This window comes from Ascaphus truei, chromosome 8 (assembly GCF_040206685.1).
Source record: "Ascaphus truei isolate aAscTru1 chromosome 8, aAscTru1.hap1, whole genome shotgun sequence".
In the NCBI taxonomy this organism is placed as follows: domain Eukaryota; kingdom Metazoa; phylum Chordata; class Amphibia; order Anura; family Ascaphidae; genus Ascaphus; species Ascaphus truei.
This window is the reverse complement of record NC_134490.1, coordinates 60,290,100-60,308,875: the sequence shown is the minus strand read 5'-3', so window position 1 is coordinate 60,308,875 and position 18,776 is coordinate 60,290,100.

The following is an 18,776-nucleotide window of genomic DNA, read 5'->3' as shown; positions in this document are numbered from 1 at the left end:
AACCTGGCCTGTTGAAAAAGTCGCTAAATTATCCGGTTTACATTTAAAAGAACACTTATTATTAGAGGTAAGTAAAACCTTTGCTCAAGTTTGTGAATTTGGTGAAATCTGAGAATCTGCAGCTGGCAGGAAACTTGGGAAGATATGAAACTTTGCCAGAAATCACCACCTGTGAATATTTTACTTAGAAAGCACCTAATACCACCTTTCTCAAATATTTTATGCAAACAGTTGGCGACATTTGGCAAACGTCCTGGTGTTTTTTGTGTGAATATTTCAATGAATAAATGAATAAACACTTTGCTCCAACATTCTGCGAATATATGTATATATATCTCACCCACAGTGTACTCAGAGCTTTACAAAGACAAAACAGTTCAGCAGGGAATTATAATACAATAAGTGCAACAGTCAGACAATAGGAAACTACAGTAACTCCTTGCCCCGGAGAACTTACAATCTAAATGGTTGTTACCAGCTGTCACAGCTACGCCTAACAAAGAGACCACGGCTACATTTCACTCCCACCCAATTCGGATTCACATGATCCATGGATCTAGATTAGGGGTTACCGACTCCAGTCCTCAAGGGCTACCAACAGGTCAGGTTTTCAGGATAACCCTTGCTTCAGCGCAGGTAATGAAGCCTTTAACTGAGCCACTGATTAAGCCACCTGTGATGAAGCAAGGATATCCTGAAAACCTGACCTGTTGGTGGCTCTTGAGGACTGGAGTTAGCTACCTCTGATCTAGCCAATAGAAAGAAGAAGAAGCCTCTTCATGAGAAAAGTCTAGTAGCGGATTTCCCATTAGACCCGGGCCAAGGTGGGAACATTTGGGGGGCGGCAAAAATGTCCGCCCCTGTATTCTTTTGCCGCAGTCTCAGGCCTATCAGAACTAAAGGGAAAACACTTGCCTGTGTCGGCCGCCTCCTCGCTGCCGCCCTCCTACTCCTTTGGAATTCCAGCATCAAATGACACCGCTCGACGTCACCACCACATTGCCATGGCAATGTGACATCATGACGTGGTGTCTCCACGGCAACGCGCTGCCGTCCAATGTCACGTTGGGGATGTCCGCTGCGTCATTTGATGCTGGGATTCCAAAGGAGCAGGAGGGCAGCAGCGAGGAGGCGGCCGACACAGGCAAGCACCTAGGGGCGGCGTTGGAAAAGGAGCATGAAAGTTCACGCAGGGAGTAAACCAACTCTACAATTGTCTCACTCTTTAGTTTCTGCCTACAATGAAAATAAGATTTAACACTGTAAGCTCTTCGGGGCAGGGACTCTTATTCCTAAAGTTACTTTTATGTCTGAAGCACTTATTCCCATTTTGTGTTATATTAGTATGTGACGTGCATTACTGCTGTGACGCGTTATGTACATGAATGGCGCTATACAAATAAAGATGGGCATAAAACGAAGGCATTTCTGCATTTTTCTTCCTCGTTAACGCATCTTTCCTAAAGTCCGTACCGGAGCAATCAAGTTGCAACTGGCAAGGAAGTTACTGCACTCTATGGGATTGCTGTCAATGTTTACCTAACAAATATTAAGTAGCTCTTGCTATTCAGTGTGAAAACACTGAATTCTTCTTTTTTGAAATAGGCGTTGGGTAAACTGTTAAGTTATGACAAGAATGGGAATCCCAGCATGTTGGGGAATAATTGTCTCAAGTCACCAGGGATTCTGCCAACAGAAGTCAGTGATAGACCTTTTCAATATCTTATAGCTACTCCTCCTTCCAACTCGCCCACAACAACTGTTTCCCCATGCCTCTTTGCAAAGCTGTGTCCACTGCACCTTTTAGAAACCAAAGGCCCCTAAACACAGAATATGTCTGCACTTTTGTTCACTGGAGAATCAAGGGAATCGACTGAGGGACATAAAGCTTAATACTAACATACTGTGGCTCAACTATATTCAGGCAAGAGAGAGGGACAATGCATTTTTTTGCAGTTAATTAGAAACCAAAGCCAGTAGGAGCTCACATTGGCGGCTTTATACTTTGAGAGAGCAGAAGAAATTGTGGTCCCAGCTGCTATACACCTCAATCATTCAAACTAACCAGCAGAGTGGAGCCCTCCTCCCTTCAAACTGACTATCTTTGATCTCATCAATATCAAACTAGTTATAGCCTCAGTAGGACGGTATGCAGGCAGCAGGCACCACAGTAGTTAGTGCTGGCATGTGGCTTAGGGCAGGCACCTTACTCTGTTCAGTACCGTTAAACTGCGAACTGCGCCATGACATCAAGGCAGGTCCAACTGCCTGCCGCTTTAATTAGGAGGCAGAAATTATAATATTATGTTAAAGAACAAAGAGTCTCCAAAGAAAAATATGTGCAGCATATCTGACAAAGATAAATTGGATTATTCAAAATCTTCCCGATGAAATGTTACATTTTGCAACTAATTATCAATCTGTTTCATCTCCAGACCAGCTGGGCATTTTTGTGCATGCAAGACCTGCCTTACCAATGATCTTAAGATGTCACTGTGGTGTTTACATCTTTTATTTTAAGGCTTAAATAACTAGGAAGTTGATAATATAATTCACCGCTGAGAAAAAGGGCTGGTTAGTTGAATTCTTTCCAAAGTGATCTTCTACTAATGAACTTCCTTGGACTGTGAGTAATGTAGTTTTATTCAAATGAAGTTTAAAAGGAGCTTTTAAAATGTAATTGTAAAGAGGGACCATTATTTTCAATGTCCCACTAAGTTGACTGTACTTAAATACTACTAAAGAAAACAATCTTGTCAGATATTTTAATCACCAGTTTGGATCCATCCCACCTACTTAACCCTGACAGCGCGTGGATTTTTGGTAATTCAATTGTGAAACAGGAGTTTCCTTTTTTGGGATGTACATTTCTAGTAGCTAAGCTACTTTATTCGTTACTTGTCATGGCTGGTTAAGAAACAGGTGGGCATTTCCTGTCGTATTTTGGTTCCGCCAGTTTGGGATATTATGGCCTCAGAGGACGAGCCTCTCTGGTTTTGGCTCTTGTTGTTTCTTTTTCATTTAAGACAAAAATAAAAAAGAAGATATATGTAGGGAACACGTCAATGCCACTCTTAGCTTCTCTATTGTATTGTATTGTATGTCTTTATTTATATAGCGCCATTAATGTACATAGCGCTTCACAGTAGTAATACATGGGGTAATCAAATAAATAACAGATAATATAAATAACAGATCATGGGAATAAGTGCTTTAGACATAAAAGTAACATTTCGGAAGAGGAGTCCCTGCCCCGAGGAGCTTACAGTCTAATTATTGGAAAATCTTTTACATTTCTTCTGGTCCTTTAGGCTTGTAATATAGTATACGCTGGTGCGGGCACACGCACGGTGTTGCATGTACACGTGGCGCACGCGTTTAGTGTCTATAGTTCAAGAGGTGACGCGCGCGGCTAGGTGGTGTGGCTCTGACATCACAGTGTTAGATCGCACTGTGATTGGCTCACAGCATCACGTGGCACGGCAACAGCGCGAAAAAACAAATTTCTTGTATTTACTCTGATCTGCCGTGCCAGCGCTCATGGCAGTGTGTGCGCGCGTCTCAACTATAGCAACGTCAGCCTCACACAGGCAATTATCATTGACGCATGCACAGTAACACACGCGCGCGCACTATATTACGGGCCTTACTCAGAAATCGCCTAACCTCCTGTACTAGCTTCTGAATGTCTTAGTCATCCAAAGATTACCATATTAGGTAATTTTTATCTATACTGTACTCAGCATATAACAGATCGCACTGCAAAATATGATGGCACGATGTAAAAAGTCAATAACAATATAAAAAAAACCCCCAATAAATTATATTGCGTTGTCACTTTAATACCATCTGTATAACTCTGGGAGAAAAGCATCACCGGGCTACGTCTTTGATAATTAAATCCCTTAGTGATTTTTACTTTTTATACTCTTTGTATTACCCATTTTTTTTATTAAAATATGTCATATTTCAATAGATAGCAGCTTTTCTCATAATGACAACCTTACCCCCATTTCCATTATTCCTTTAAGGTCACTCTCATTATTACAGAGGCATTGGGATTCATGAAGATTTATAGCATGTGGAATACATCTGTTTTTATGGAAATGTCTGGCTTGGAACATGGGGGATAAGTATAAACTTCTTCCCTTGTCTCTTTAAAGGTCATTGACTAGTTTAGCTAATAGAAAACTTTTTCATAGTATCTAAATTGAGACAAAGTGTTACTTATTGCTTTCCTAATATTTATGCAAATGTCGTAATTAATTTTTTTTGCCAACATTATCGATTATATAAACATACTTAAAGATTAATGGGTAATTGAAGTGCTCCATTTATGACCAGTGAACAATGAACCAGCCTTTTTTAGAATATGCTACAGTATCTGAATACTGGTTTGAAGGGGTTACTATATTGTATAAGTTTAGTTTGTTACATCTTTTTGATCACATATCTAGACTGGCAATATTATTTATAGTGTTTCGAGGCAATTGTTTCACTCTGCTCTCCAGCAAAACTCTATTCCACCAAAACTCTATTCCACCAAAACTCTATTCCACCTCGCTGAAGGAGGTGACATTTCCATCTGTGACTTCCTGGACCAAAATACAAACTCTCAGCTTAACGAATAGGCCATGAATTTGCATACACAATTTGCATATCACACAAAATTGCGTGGCGGAACCAAATTGATTTAAAAAAAGCCATTTTTGCAATTTGGACATGCGATAAGGGCTTAATTAATGCATTGTGATGCAAATGCTCTTATCACAGTTTAATGAATATGCCCCTTAATGTCAAAGTTTTAAGCTACATATGTACAATATCAGGTTGCAATTTTGGAGTGTCAATTGGAGATTTTGATGAGCTGTGGCCCATTATAATGGGTATAAGTTTATGTGGCTAATATTTTGCAAGTAGACCCAATGATTGTTAATTAATTGGTAAAGTTGACTTATTCCAAATACTGTACATTTTTACTAAGAAACCCCAATGTCTACGGTTGACTTTCTGTCTGTGTCAGGGCAACTACGAAGTAACATTTATGCAAATACAGTAATTTGCATCCAACAACAATGTATTAAAGTACTTTGCTCTAACTTTTTCCCATTTACTATTTGGGGGAAAGTCTACAGAAAGTGTTAAGGAGGATTTAGAAGACCCTGATTCTGAGCCTCAGGGCATCATTTTATCTTTATTTCATCTGCATCAAAAACCCTGCCGGGATTTTAGGTGGAGGACAATACTGTCCTTTCTAACAACCTGCATCGAGTTAAAGCAAGTTTCTTACATTGAACAAAACGGCAAACAGAAAATAGTTCAGTGTGCATCAAAGCAAATTTGATAGAAAGACCCCTCTATGTTACCAGTGGGTAATTACACATTATTTGATTATTTGACAATATTAGTTGAAATATATTACTGCACAAACGTAGTTCCGATACTGTATCTCTAAATTTGAGGAAACCTACTTCTTAAAATGATCTTGAAAAGAGCATGTTCTACTCACATTTTAAGAGTTTAGGTAAACATTTTAATTGGCCCCTTTGTGTGCCCATATAATTCATACTACACGTGTGAGGAACTAGTATTGACTGGATGTCAAAAAATGTTATTTCTCTCTTGAGGGATTAATTTCAGTACACTCTAACAGAGTTTCTTTCATCAGTGCTGGATGCAAAATGTAGGGATTAAAGGATTTTTATTTTTGCAATTACAGTTTTTATTTTTGACAACTTTGACAGCCAATGTAATCTTGACTTTTAGAATTAGGTAATCTGTCTGAAACAAATAGATTGGCAAGAAAAAAAAAAGAGAACTGGTGTTTGGTCGAGATGATGTGTTTATTTGCTGACTGATGTTCGGAGATTACAGCTTTCTAGATCCTTCTTCAGATTAACCCCACCAAATACCTTGTATATACACAAGTATTTATTAAATGCTCTGCGTATCTATGCTATGCAGTGTATGTTAGGTTGGCATCTGTATCAAATGCAAGAAACAAAAATAATATCTAAAAGTCTACATATTTGACGCGTGTCTTTGGAAGAGAAGGTTAACCCTTTCTCTGACAGAGATATCAGTTTAATTGAAGCCAACAAAAGACCATATGCCCCAGGGGTGGGCCACTCCAGACCTCAAGGGCCACCAACAAGACAGGTTTTCAGGATATCCCTGCTTCAGCGCAGGTGGCTTAATCAGTGGCTCAGTCGAAAACTGTTGGGGGCCCTTGAGGACTGAAGTTGCCCACCCCTGATATATACACTATATAAATATATTTACAATCAGTTTCGAATCCATTGTGGCAGCAAAAGGGTTAATTATAAGTCAGATAATAATAATAACAACACACACATTTGCGATCGTTGATTAACCAGTGTACCCTGATTGAATGAATGATACTAACATTACTGTTCCCTGCCTTATTTTGTTGTAAACATATTTTTAGAGAAAGAATTCGTAATACTTGTATAATATATCTTCAATTCTACATTTTCATTTTGCTGTTGGCATCAAATCAGGCCAAGAATTTCACATGCATTATTTCACTACAATATTATTTGGGTAATTAAATGTATTAATCGATTTGGTTGCGACATGTGTATGCTTCTTATTGCACCTTTTTTCTCTATGCATTATGCATATTTTTATGGTACAGTACAAACTGTTTCCACAAAAACAAGAGAAAAACAAGTGGATATCAGTTTAAGGGGAAAAAAAAAGAAAGTTTGTGAATTTGATTTATTGCAGAAGTCAGTCAACGAGATCTCTTCCAGAAAAAGAGTTTGGCTGAACATTGATGGTCAATCAAGTGTTTTATTCTCCAGAGAAATGGAAAAAAATTCACTTGAAAATGGCTAGAAAATATCTTGGTTCCAGAAGGAGTTTTGCAAGGTGGACTCAAGGTCAGCAAAGTGCTAAATGCTGTTTCTGACTCTCTTGTCAATCCCTTGGAGCTCAAGTTCATACAGCAAGTTGATTAGACTGAATAGAGTTGACTACTTTTAAGATGGGCATATGTTGTGACTGCATTTTAGCAAAAGCTATGCTCCAGGGCTCATTTCCAAAGCCCAAATAGGTATTTAATAAAATATGTCAAAAATAACCTAAGTACCACAAAGGTTTATACATCATGTGTTGCATTTATTTTGTTTAAGGTATTTAAAAATATATATTGAATTGACATTAGCTGTCACCTGCAGAACCCTTCTGTCTAAATTAAACACAGTGTATTGTTGTTCCTTTGTGAATGGAAATGAAAAGTAATTTGAAAGCTATGTATGTTGTTAAACTATTCCGCCATATGCATGAGACAATGAGAGGCATCTTCATTCACCTTAGGCCATTTATCGTCAATGTATCAAGTGGCTTGCACCTATTTCGACCCACATGTGTCATCTTGTGATTTTGCAATTGTCAATAGAAGCAGAAAAGGAGTAAACATATTGTACATCTTTATCCATCATTATATTACTTGCACACACCCTTGTTTTTGCTGCTGCTGGGAATTGGGAACAATTCAACTGCTCAAGCTGCACCACACCAACGTATCTCTTAAAAGTTTGGACTTTATTTATGTTAGAGCGCTTAATATCATTGCTATATTATTGCACACACCCTGCAAGGTCTCAGGTGGTGTAAACCAGGGGCGCTCAACTCCAATCCTCAAGACCCCCCAACAGGTCACGTTTTAAGGATATCCCTGCATCAGCACAGGTGGCTAAATCAGTCCATGCATCAGCACAGGTGGCTCAATCAGTCCCTGCTTCAGCACAGGTGGCATAGTCTTTGACTGAGACACTGATTGAGCCACCTGTGCCGAAGCTGTGATATCCTTAAAACGTGACCTGTTGGGGTGTCATGAGGACTGGAGTTGAGCATCACTGATATAAACTTCCCTGGCTATTAATCGGTATCACATGAGAGAAACACTGGCGACAATCTTTTTACACTTGACACAACTGCCAGCATAAAACAAAATGAGGTGCACAACAGTATTTACAAAGCAATGACAAGTGATTAGGCCATAAGGTGTCTTAATGCTTTTAGTACTGTGTATTGGATACAGCCCTACATTGATTCTTTTGTCCATGCTCATGCTTCTATCCTATTTGACTTTTGGACCAAGTCCAGTTCTGACATCTAGATTCTAAAATAAGAACAGAAGTGAAGTCATTCATTGGTGCTCTCTTTACCTATCTGTTATCCCTTGGATTAAGATTGGATCCATCACTTGGATGTCATTTTTGCCGTCACCGGTAGTGGTTTATTCGGTTCCGGCTAATGAACCACTAGAGAAAGTAATGTTTCGTTTTCAAAAATGTTCCTTTCCTGTCACCTGAATAGCAGCTCTCTGTCCGTATTCAGGAAAACTTGCAATATGAGTTTGAATCAATGTGATAAAAGAACTGTATGTGAGCACTCACATATAGCTTGTTGTGTGTTTTAATCTTGAAACCAAAATACCAGAATAGGACTCGGCTCATAAAGTCGATATGCTGGAATATCAATCCCTCAGTGTAAAAAAGGACTGTTATTTATGGTTGACCATACATTGTTGTTTATACTTTTCATTTCTTTCCCTTAATTTGTATTATGCGTTTGAATATTGTGGCGTTATGCAATTTAGTAATACCGCCAATAAATAAAACAAAGTATCTTTTCAATCCACATTGCACACTTAATAAAAAATAAGATTGTGAAAGCTGTCCAAAGCATTAATACATTTCACTTTCACCGTGATTTAGGAACTGGATCCATTGGGATAATTCTCCTGAAAGCATTGAAATGTAAACCAATGGCAAAAATGTGTACTACATACATAATTTATATGGTCAGTAAAATCAAATAATAATTTATTTCAGATTACTAACATACGTGTGATGCATTTTAAATAGTGTACAATGAAGCAGAGAAAAGCTGAAGATTCTGGTTTTGAACTTGGATGTGTAATCCAAAGTTAAGGCCCATACAAACAGATACAGTATAGCAAGAGTTACACTCCCCGTCACTGGGAGAAGCTAGAGATGTAGCACGACTAAGACCGCGGGTATAGTGCCCGCGACGGGCGATGCGACGGGAGATGTCGGCGCTAGCGAAAGTTATATTTCGCTTTGTGGCGGTGGCGCGGGCGTACTGGCATTTGATTGGTTCAGGGGCTGTCACATGAGGCGACAGCCCTTGAAAAATCTAATATTGCCAGCTACCAAAATTCGCGATGCTCCGCCGCATTGTCGCCGTCGCACTTACTTTAAGCGCATGCGGCGGTGGCAATGCATTTGTGTTTGGGCTGCGTCGCCGTCGCCCGTCGCGGGCACTATATGCGCAGTCTAAGGCGTGTAATGTCCTCACTGCAGCGCGTGCGGGCACGCGCCCAGCGTTGCATTTGGTATGCGCGTTTAGTTGTTAGGGGGCGTGACTCTGACGTCACAGCGTTAGGCCGCACTGTGATTAGTTCATGGCGTGGCAGCAGCATGAAAATACAATTTTATTGTATTTTCCCTGGTCTGCCGCGTCACCGCTCACGGCCGCGCATCCCAATTATACCAACGTCTGGCTAACAAAGCCAATTGCAATTGAAGCGTGCGCATGCCTTGCACTCCCCGTGACGGGGAGAAGCTACAGATGTAGCAAGACTTACACTCCCCATGACCGCAGGAAGCTACAGATGTAGCAAGACTTACACTCCCCGTGACTGGGAGAAGCTACAGATGTAGCAAGACTTACACTCCCCATGACCGTGGGAAGCTACAGATGTAGCAAGACTTACACTCCCCGTGACTGGGAGAAGCTACAGATGTAGCAAGACTTACACTGGCGATACACTTTATTCGAGCTTGGCTAGTCCCACGAATTCGGGTATACCCGGGTGTATTGAGGTTTGTGACTGTTTTCTGCCCGAGTGCATTGGGTTATTTTCCAGGCAGGGATTGAAGCATTTTATTCCCGCTGGCTGCAATACTGCACAGTATATATATATATATATACTGCATTACAATTCATGAATTTATGCCATCTGGTAGACACGCGAAGCATTGCAGCCTATTAAATCCTAATCATTATCATTTAACAGATCAGCCGCCCGTCAGCCAGGCATGAACCCAGGCTGGGAAGGCAAACGTAACGGGGCTTGTCAGAGGTGAGGAGCGGCGCATTCCAGGTATCTGCCAGGTACATACTGGGTATTTGCTCGAATAAAGTGTGTCGGTGCAGTACACTCCCCATGACCGCGGGAAGCTGGAGATGTAACAAGACTTACACTCCCCGTGACTGGGAGAAGCTACAGATGTAGCAAGACTTACATTCCTCATGACCGCGGGAAGCTGGAGATGTAGCAAGACTTACACTCCCCATGACCGTGGGAAGCTACAGATGTAGCAAGACTTACACTCCCCGTGACTGGGAGAAGCTACAGATGTAGCAAGACTTACACTCCCCGTGACTGGGAGAAGCTACAGATGTAGCAAGACTTACACTCCCCGTGACCGCGGGAAACTGGAGATGTAGCAAGACTTACACTCCCGGTGACCGGGAGAAGGTACAAGATGACAACAGCAGGAACCCTTTGTTGTCTGAGGCTCATCTATGGTTTGGCTACAGTTAGCCTGAATTATTATAATTATGTTAGTGCAGTCCATGTGGTCGGCTGGTGGCGCACTGAAAATCTCCGCCTATGATACTCAATAACCGCAAGATAGCCGCAGGGGAACCGCAGATTGCAAATAAATGCCTGAGATTTACACTTGGTGTTTGGCAGTAACGCGCGAGATAAGGAAGACATTCTGCATTATTCACTTTTCTAGCATATTTTAATTTGAAAGTACTGTAACAATAATCACAACATTATTTATTTATTTATTTATAAAATATTTTACCAGGAAGTAATACATTGAGAGTTACCTCTCGTTTTCAAGTATGTCCTGGGCACAGAGTAAAACAAATAATACATGGTAACAAATACAGTTACATAAATGAACAGGGTATACATTATATACAAGACATTGCATGCACAGTTAAAGAAAATATATATTATGGGCGAATGAAACAGTTACACACCAGATTAAAATGTGAGACAGCCTTAGATTTGAAAGAACTTAAACTGGTGGTGGATGTGAGAGTCTCTGGTAGGTTGTTCCAGTTTTGGGGTGCACGGAAGGAGAAGGAGGAACGGCCGGGTACTTTGTTGAGCCTTGGGACCATGAACAGTCTTTTGGAGTCTGATCTCAGGTGATAAGGTGAATTGTAGAGGGTGTCAAGTTTGCTAAGGTGGGTTTGTGGTGCCAGTGCCATATACTATGTCTCCATAGTCAATAATTGGCATTAGCATCTGCTGTGCGATACGCTTTCTGACCAGGAGACTTAGGGAGGATTTGTTCCTGTAAAGTACCCCTAGTTTGGCATAGTCCTTGGTTGTCAGGGTATCAATGTGCATTCCGAATGTTAAGTGGGAGTCAGACCATAAGCCCAGGTATTTAAAACTAGTGACAGGGGTTAGGGTGGTGTTAGCGTTGGTTCTAATCTGGAGCTGGTCCCAAATACCATTGTTACAGTCTTGTCAGTGTTTAAAAACAGTTTGTTTTGGGAAATCTAGTTTTCGAGTCCCAAAAAGTCAGACTGAAGTATGTGGTGAAGATGAGAGAGGCTATGGCTGTGTGCATATAGGATTGTGTCATCTGCATACATGTGTATTGAGGCTTCCTTACAAGCTGTGGGAAGATCATTAATGAACACTGAGAAGAGTAGGGGCCCCAGAACAGAGCCTTGCGGGACACCACAGGTGATGTCCAGGGGGTTGGAGTTAGAGCCTGAGATGGACATATGTTGGGATCTTCCTGATAGGTAGGACTGAAACCAGTTTAAAGCATGCTTCCCTATTCCAGAGCTCTGGAGTTTGTTAAGCAGGATAGCATGATCAACTGTATCAAAAGCCTTTGCAAAATCTAGGAATACTGCACCAGTGAGTTGTCCCCATTCCATTCCACACTGGATTTCATTGCAAACTTTTAGCAGGGTAGTTACGGTGGAGTGTTTGGGACGAAAGCCAGATTGGAATTGGCTAGGGAAATTTGTCTTCGTATAGAAATCGCTTAATTGGGAGTGGATTTTTCCATGACTTTGGATAGATTTGGGAGAAGTGAGATTGGTCTGTAGTTTGAGACAGTGTTTTTGTCCCCACTTTTGAAGATTAGGACAACTCTGGCAGTTTTCCAGGTCTTAGGGATATGGCCTGCAGACAGGATAGAGTTGACTATGGAAGCAATTGGTTTGGCAATGGCAGGGGCACCAAGTCGTAGGAACCTAGATTGTAGTAAGTCAGGTCCGCATTGGCTGCTTAGTTTTAGTTTGAGGAGCGCTTGTGTAATCTCCTCTTCAGATACTGGGCCAAATTGAAAATTGTGGGCAGTGTTGGGAGGGGGTGGGGCTATGTGGGCAGTCCCAGGATGAGATTCAGGTTTGTGGTTTGGGCTGCGTTTTGCTAATAAGTTAGTGGCACACCCCACAAAGTAATCATTGAATGCATTAATGATGGACTTGGCCTCAATGCTGCCGGGCAGGACAGTGACTGATATACTTGATGATTAAGGGAAGAATGCACGATCAGATTCGTCCTTTTATTTTCTGGATTCTAAGTCTACGGTAGAGAGAGATTTGCGAAGCTGTTCAAAATGGATTCACAACATTTTATCCTTTTTCCCCCCAAATTCGACTCCCTGCGAAATGTTTTTCTGAGCCGTAAACAGCTAATAATGTCATCAAATTAGTAAGCTTCCAGCGCAATATTGCCAACCCATGAGCAATGTGTGGTGTGTACCCTATTTACAGTTTTAGAATTAAGAGAATCTAGTGATGGTAGAGAATTTTGCAAATTAGCACATGAAACCAAATTGTAATGCACATTGATCTGATGTGGGGTGAATCGCTTGGAAACTCTAAGGCTGCGCTTATAGTGCCCACGATGGTGACGCAACATCGATCGAAAACAAAACTATTTACTCCGTCGCCAGCGCTTATAGTAAGTGCGACGGCGACGGAGCGATGGAGCGTCAGCAAAATTGATTTTTTATAGACAGTCACCACATGTTACTGTCTCTAAACCAATCAAATTGCGCTGCCCGCCACCTTTAATGATGTCACTGGCGACCGTCACTAAAAAAACAAATTACAACTTTCACGGGTTGCGGCGGCATGGTTCGCGTCGCCAGCACTCTAAGCGTGGCCTTAGTCAGCCAAAGCTTGTTCGCGACTCAAAAAGTGCAAATTCTGCAAGGTTCGTGACCACATGTGAAAAATTCACTAATTTCTAATCTAAGGGTCAATATTTTATTGATCCTCTTTTCTGCTATTAGCACACAGTAGTTGGAAGGGGCGACGACACATTGAAGAACACTGAGTTAGAGAGCTACATAGTTACACTGAGTTGTTTCTTCCGATTGACTAGAAAGGGTTACTTTTGAGTTTCATGTTCCTGTTTTTTACATTTAGATATGGCTCTGTACATTTGTTATAGAAGAGCAAATGGGATTTTTTTGTACAGTTGCTTTTGTGGCAGGTTGATGTACTAAATCATCATTTCGTCATCTTTACAGAATCAAACAGCTTAGATAATGCATGTGATGCTTGTACTGTACTCGTGAAGTCGCTGGGTAAATCCCTGCCTGAAAGAACCTACATGGAAAGTTATTCCCTTCAGGATTGAAAAGGTTTGTTGGCTGCATAAATTAATGTGAACAAAGGGAAGGTTTAATTCATAGAGGGCCTGGACTGTTTGTAAACTCCTAATTGAGCTTTTAAAAGCTTGAAATGTATGAATAAGGAAATGCTAGGGAGTGAAAAGTAGCTTAATATTACAGTAGTACTGTTTTAGTATTGCTTTCCACCTTGAAATGCTCATTTACTGAATCCAAGGCAGGACCACATTCAGGCAGGGACCACATTCAGGCAGGGACCGCATTCAGGCAGGGACCTCATTCAGGCAGGGACCTCATTCAGACAGGGTCCTCATTCAGGCAGGATCCTCATTCAGACAGGGTCTTCATTCAGGCAGGGACCTCATTTAGGCAGGGACCTCTTTCAGGCAGGGACGTCATTCAGGCAGGGACCACATTCAGACAGGGACCTCATTCAGACAGGAACCTTATTCAGGCAGTGTTAGAAAAATCTTTGTGATGTAATACTCAGGAATCAGGTTTCCAGTTCAAATCAGCAGTCTTTATTCTTTTTCAATCAGCTTCAGCAAAAATACAGCATACTAGATACTTCTGCTCAGTTTAAAGTATCAGAAGGTTGAAGGTAGAGGTGAATGCTAAAAGTGATTCTTATACCCTCATAACAAAGAGATATAAATCACTTGTCTTAGCTAACTCTTTGGTGACTAAAACATTCTTGTTTTTTTTAGTTCCAGGCTGTATTTACTCTGTACTACAGGAAATTGCCATCAGAAAACATCTGTCTGAAATATTAGGAACTTATCTTATCACTAAAATGTTTAGGTTTCAAGTTGTCACTGAAGTTACAACCTGCACATATCACAGATCCCTTATAAGAAAAACAACTTGAAACACTTTAACCTATTGAGTACCGATATTTGCTATCCTACTAAATATATGTAAATATATATATTATATAATAATATATCAGGCAGTGACCACATTCAGGCAGAGTTCCTAGACTAGATTAAGTTTAAAAATGATATTTAAAAAATGATAAAAGATGGCACTAAAAACCTCTCAAAAATGTACCACAATACAATAGTTAGTTGCATGATTAATATGGTTAATATCAGAAATAGTGGGTTAATAAGAACTCATAGATCATATACAAAATTACTAAAAAGTGTACCACATTCAAGCAAATTTAACATGCACACTAAAAATGAAATGGTTTAAAACCCTGCTGCCTGACTTAAAGACCACCCTAAAATAAGCTCAACTGCTGTATATTAATAAATGCTTATAAACAGTCCAAAGGCGCATGACTAGAATTTTTTTTTCACAAGACCAGTATTTGTTAGTCTCCTTTCTATTTGTCTTGTTGCCAGATGTGTCGTCATTGTAGTTTCTTCATCCCATGTTGTATTCAGTTCACGATATATGCATAAAAAGAGAGTACACAAACAGTATAATTCCAGGAATTAATATAAAATTAGAAGAATATAACCCAGAAAAAGGCATCTTACATGCTTTGTGTAGACAAGATCATTCAGGAGGCATCGGAATAGGGGGTCCTGAAAGCTTATCCCAACGCGTTTTGCCACGATGTAGTGCCCATTTCCTTACGGACCCTGATAAAGCGAACACAAGGTAATTGTTGGGAGGAGCTATCTGAGTGAAGAGACACAAGGCTCCGACTTCAATATGAGAGGCCATGTCTGACTCGGGTGGTATGACTTGCAGGAACAAGACAAGGATCAGGGACTTAGGATATATCAGCCAGTTTTCAGTAAGGCAATATTTGTGGATTACAACTGTATTTAAATTCAATTTGCTACAATCTACTACAAATGTAAAAACATATATGGATACTGTGAATTGCATAACAGAAAATGAGTGTACTAGAAAACCAATAAAGAGTATTTTTAATTCACAGTATTGAATTTAAAATAAATAATACATAGTACATTATATGCATGATTTACTAAGCAATGCTCCATAAAACACAATCCAATGCTGGAAGACACTGAAGAGGCCATGTGGTGTCTCCCAGCAACGTAAGTTTAACATTAATGTGTGTGTGTGTGTGTGTGTGTGTGTGTGTGTATATGTGTGTGTGTATATATATATATATCAAAACAAGCAAAAAATTTGAAGTAGCGCCTCTAATATATCCTGACTAAAGTGAATTCTAAAAGAACCAATAGCTAATCATGGAAGTGTTTAGTGGGGCGGCTAGATATTGGCTGATACACTATGATACGACAATGGATTAATACAATATATAATACAATTACTCAACAATTGATCCCTAAAAAATGAAAATATAAATATATAAATTTATTTAATAAAAAATGAAAAATATATATTTTGTACCAAAAATTGAAAAGTAAAAAATAAAAAATGAACCATTTCTATCATTCCTTCTTTGGAACTTATAATTTGCATATCCTATTCGTAATTCAAATGTAAATAATACAAGCTCCATTGCTGAATACTTTTGATCATCTAATTACCTACCAACATATCAAATGTCATAATCAAGATTGTAATATTATGGTTGTTATTTTCAATCTTTGGCCATAGTAATTATGTAAGTAGGAATTTCATCTGCATTTTTCTTTTTCTTGTGCTCAATGGGGTCCTCATAAAATAACGTGTTTTTATTTGTTATATATGTATCTAGTTGTCATATATGATGTCACCATGTGTGTTCTAACAAATGACTAATTTAATAATATATTGGTTAATTATGTGAAATTACCTCCCTATAAATATCATGGACTGACGGTTAGAGGGTAACCCCTGAAGAAGTCATCATCGATGACGAAATGCGTAGGGCGTGGTTAGATTGCGGCCGCCATTTGCCCACGAACATTGTTGCTGCTTGCAGTCAGATTTTGGCTCTTGTGTGTGTTCCACGGCCGTTTTACCACTATCCAAAGGACTTTCAAAGCACTGCTCCCTGGAGGGACCTCTCTCGGGGAACACTGAATGCGAGGAGTTCCGTTTCCAGTTTTTGCTGCACGAAGGAGGGTCACGTGACGACGCCACTAACCTGAGCCGGACGCTGATGATCGAGCTGTTGGCACATGAGAGCCTATCTCATACATGCTATTGATTGCTGTACTTTTGTGAGTGGGCATTTTACAGATTTTATGTTCCTTTAATACAATTTTTATTACGGTAATGCACTAGGAGTGCGCCTGTTTCTTTTTCTTTCCTTTTTTTCATATATATATATATATGCACAATATTAAAGACAGCGCGCTTTTCACACCACACCCAAAGGGACAGTTACTATTGAAACTACGGTGGCTGACCTGCCTTGACACCAGTGAGAGATCGTGAAGACGCGAGTGAAGTCCTTCCGGGTTCCGGTTCTACATGCGAGAGAGCAATGGCGGACGCACGCTGCTAACAAGCTCCATACAAGTGGATTTTATCTATCCTGGAGCGAGCGGCGTTCACAGATACTGGATACAAAACCATCCTGGATACCGTAGAGCGGAGGTGACCGTGGAGTCTTCATTTGGTGCATGGGCTGGTCCCATAACATGCCTTATTTTATCACACAAATTGTAAGTGTGCATTTGTCTTGTCCGTGATTTATTAAATTGTTCATCTGATTTTACACAAGGATCGGGCGCTTTTTCTCTTTTTTTCTCTAATATATATATATATTACATACATATATATAGCAGACATTTAAACTAACTTTCAGTGATAAAAAAGTTTGTGCTCTAACTCAGTGCTCGCACCCCCTTACCTTTTTTGCCAGTGTCAAATGATGCTGCGGTTGCCATGGCGATGGGCGTCACGTCATATCACGTCACATGACCCCGCAGCATCATTTGACACCGCGTTACCATGACGTTGTAGACAAAAAAGTTCAAATGTTTAAAAATGAATGAAATGCTTGTGTCCACCCATTAAATAAAAAACACATGATTTATTAAAAATGCTCCAATACTTTATCACAGCTCCTTTATAAACATTTTTCACATTGCAATGCGTTTCTGTCCACTCTGGCAGCCAAAGGGTTAAAAGTAGAAACTGGGCTACTGCCCATTTGAAGTTGCAAAGCTTAAACCACTTGCTAATACCGGGATGAGCAACTCCAGTCCTCAAGGGCCACAAAGAGATCAGATTTTAAGGCTATCCCTGCTTCAGCACAGGTGGCTCATGCGTTGACTGAACCCCTGATTGAGTCACCTGTGCTGAAGCAGGGATATCCTTAACGTCTGACCTGTTGGTGGCCCTTGAGGACTGGAGTTGCCCACCCTTGTGCTAATAGATTCCTCAGAAAGAAGTAGGAGCGGCAGCTGAATGAGCAGTGACAGCATGATATGTCTGGATACCCATTCTTTTCTCCTGGCAAAAACAGAGTATTAAAAGATGCTCAACTTTGATTGTAATTACTGTAACAGTGAAGACTTCTGGGGAAAGCAAAGTGTTCTCCTTCTTGGTTTCTTGCCCGTCTTCCAAATACAAGTCTGAGTCCGTATACCATAAAATATTAACGGAGCAATACTAAATAGGAAGGGATCTACAAGACACTTTGTTATGCTTTTCCAAGTATATTAAAACCAGTGGGTCTCCAGAGCTGAAATTAGCATGGTGACCTGAACTGAATCTGAGGCAGACACAAGGTTTTGGTTACTTTCTGCATCAGTTTCGGGCTCCTAGATCCAAATGGCGGTCCAGATTAATATGAACCTTGGATGCCCCAAACTCTCGAATTTATGGAATTTGATAACCAACAATTGAGGCCATTAACTTCCAGTCATCATATTACAAACACAATGAATACACTCCATCCTGAAGAAGGGGTCCATATATGCAAGTAAATAAACATAGATTTTTTAAGAACCATTAAAGATGTGCATCAGAATGCAAGTAATAAATTACTTGTCATTATGTGCAAGCAACAATTTTATTTGAAGTAAGTTCTTTATGTCTAAACATAGATCATATGATGCTCATGACAGTGCTATGAGAATGACAAACACCGTTGGCACATTCTGTACCATTCTAAAACTGTAGGTTTAATTCGGTTATCTGTTGCAGCCAATACTAAAGATATAGTGTTACAGAGGAATGCACAAAGCACCATGCAGGTGGGTT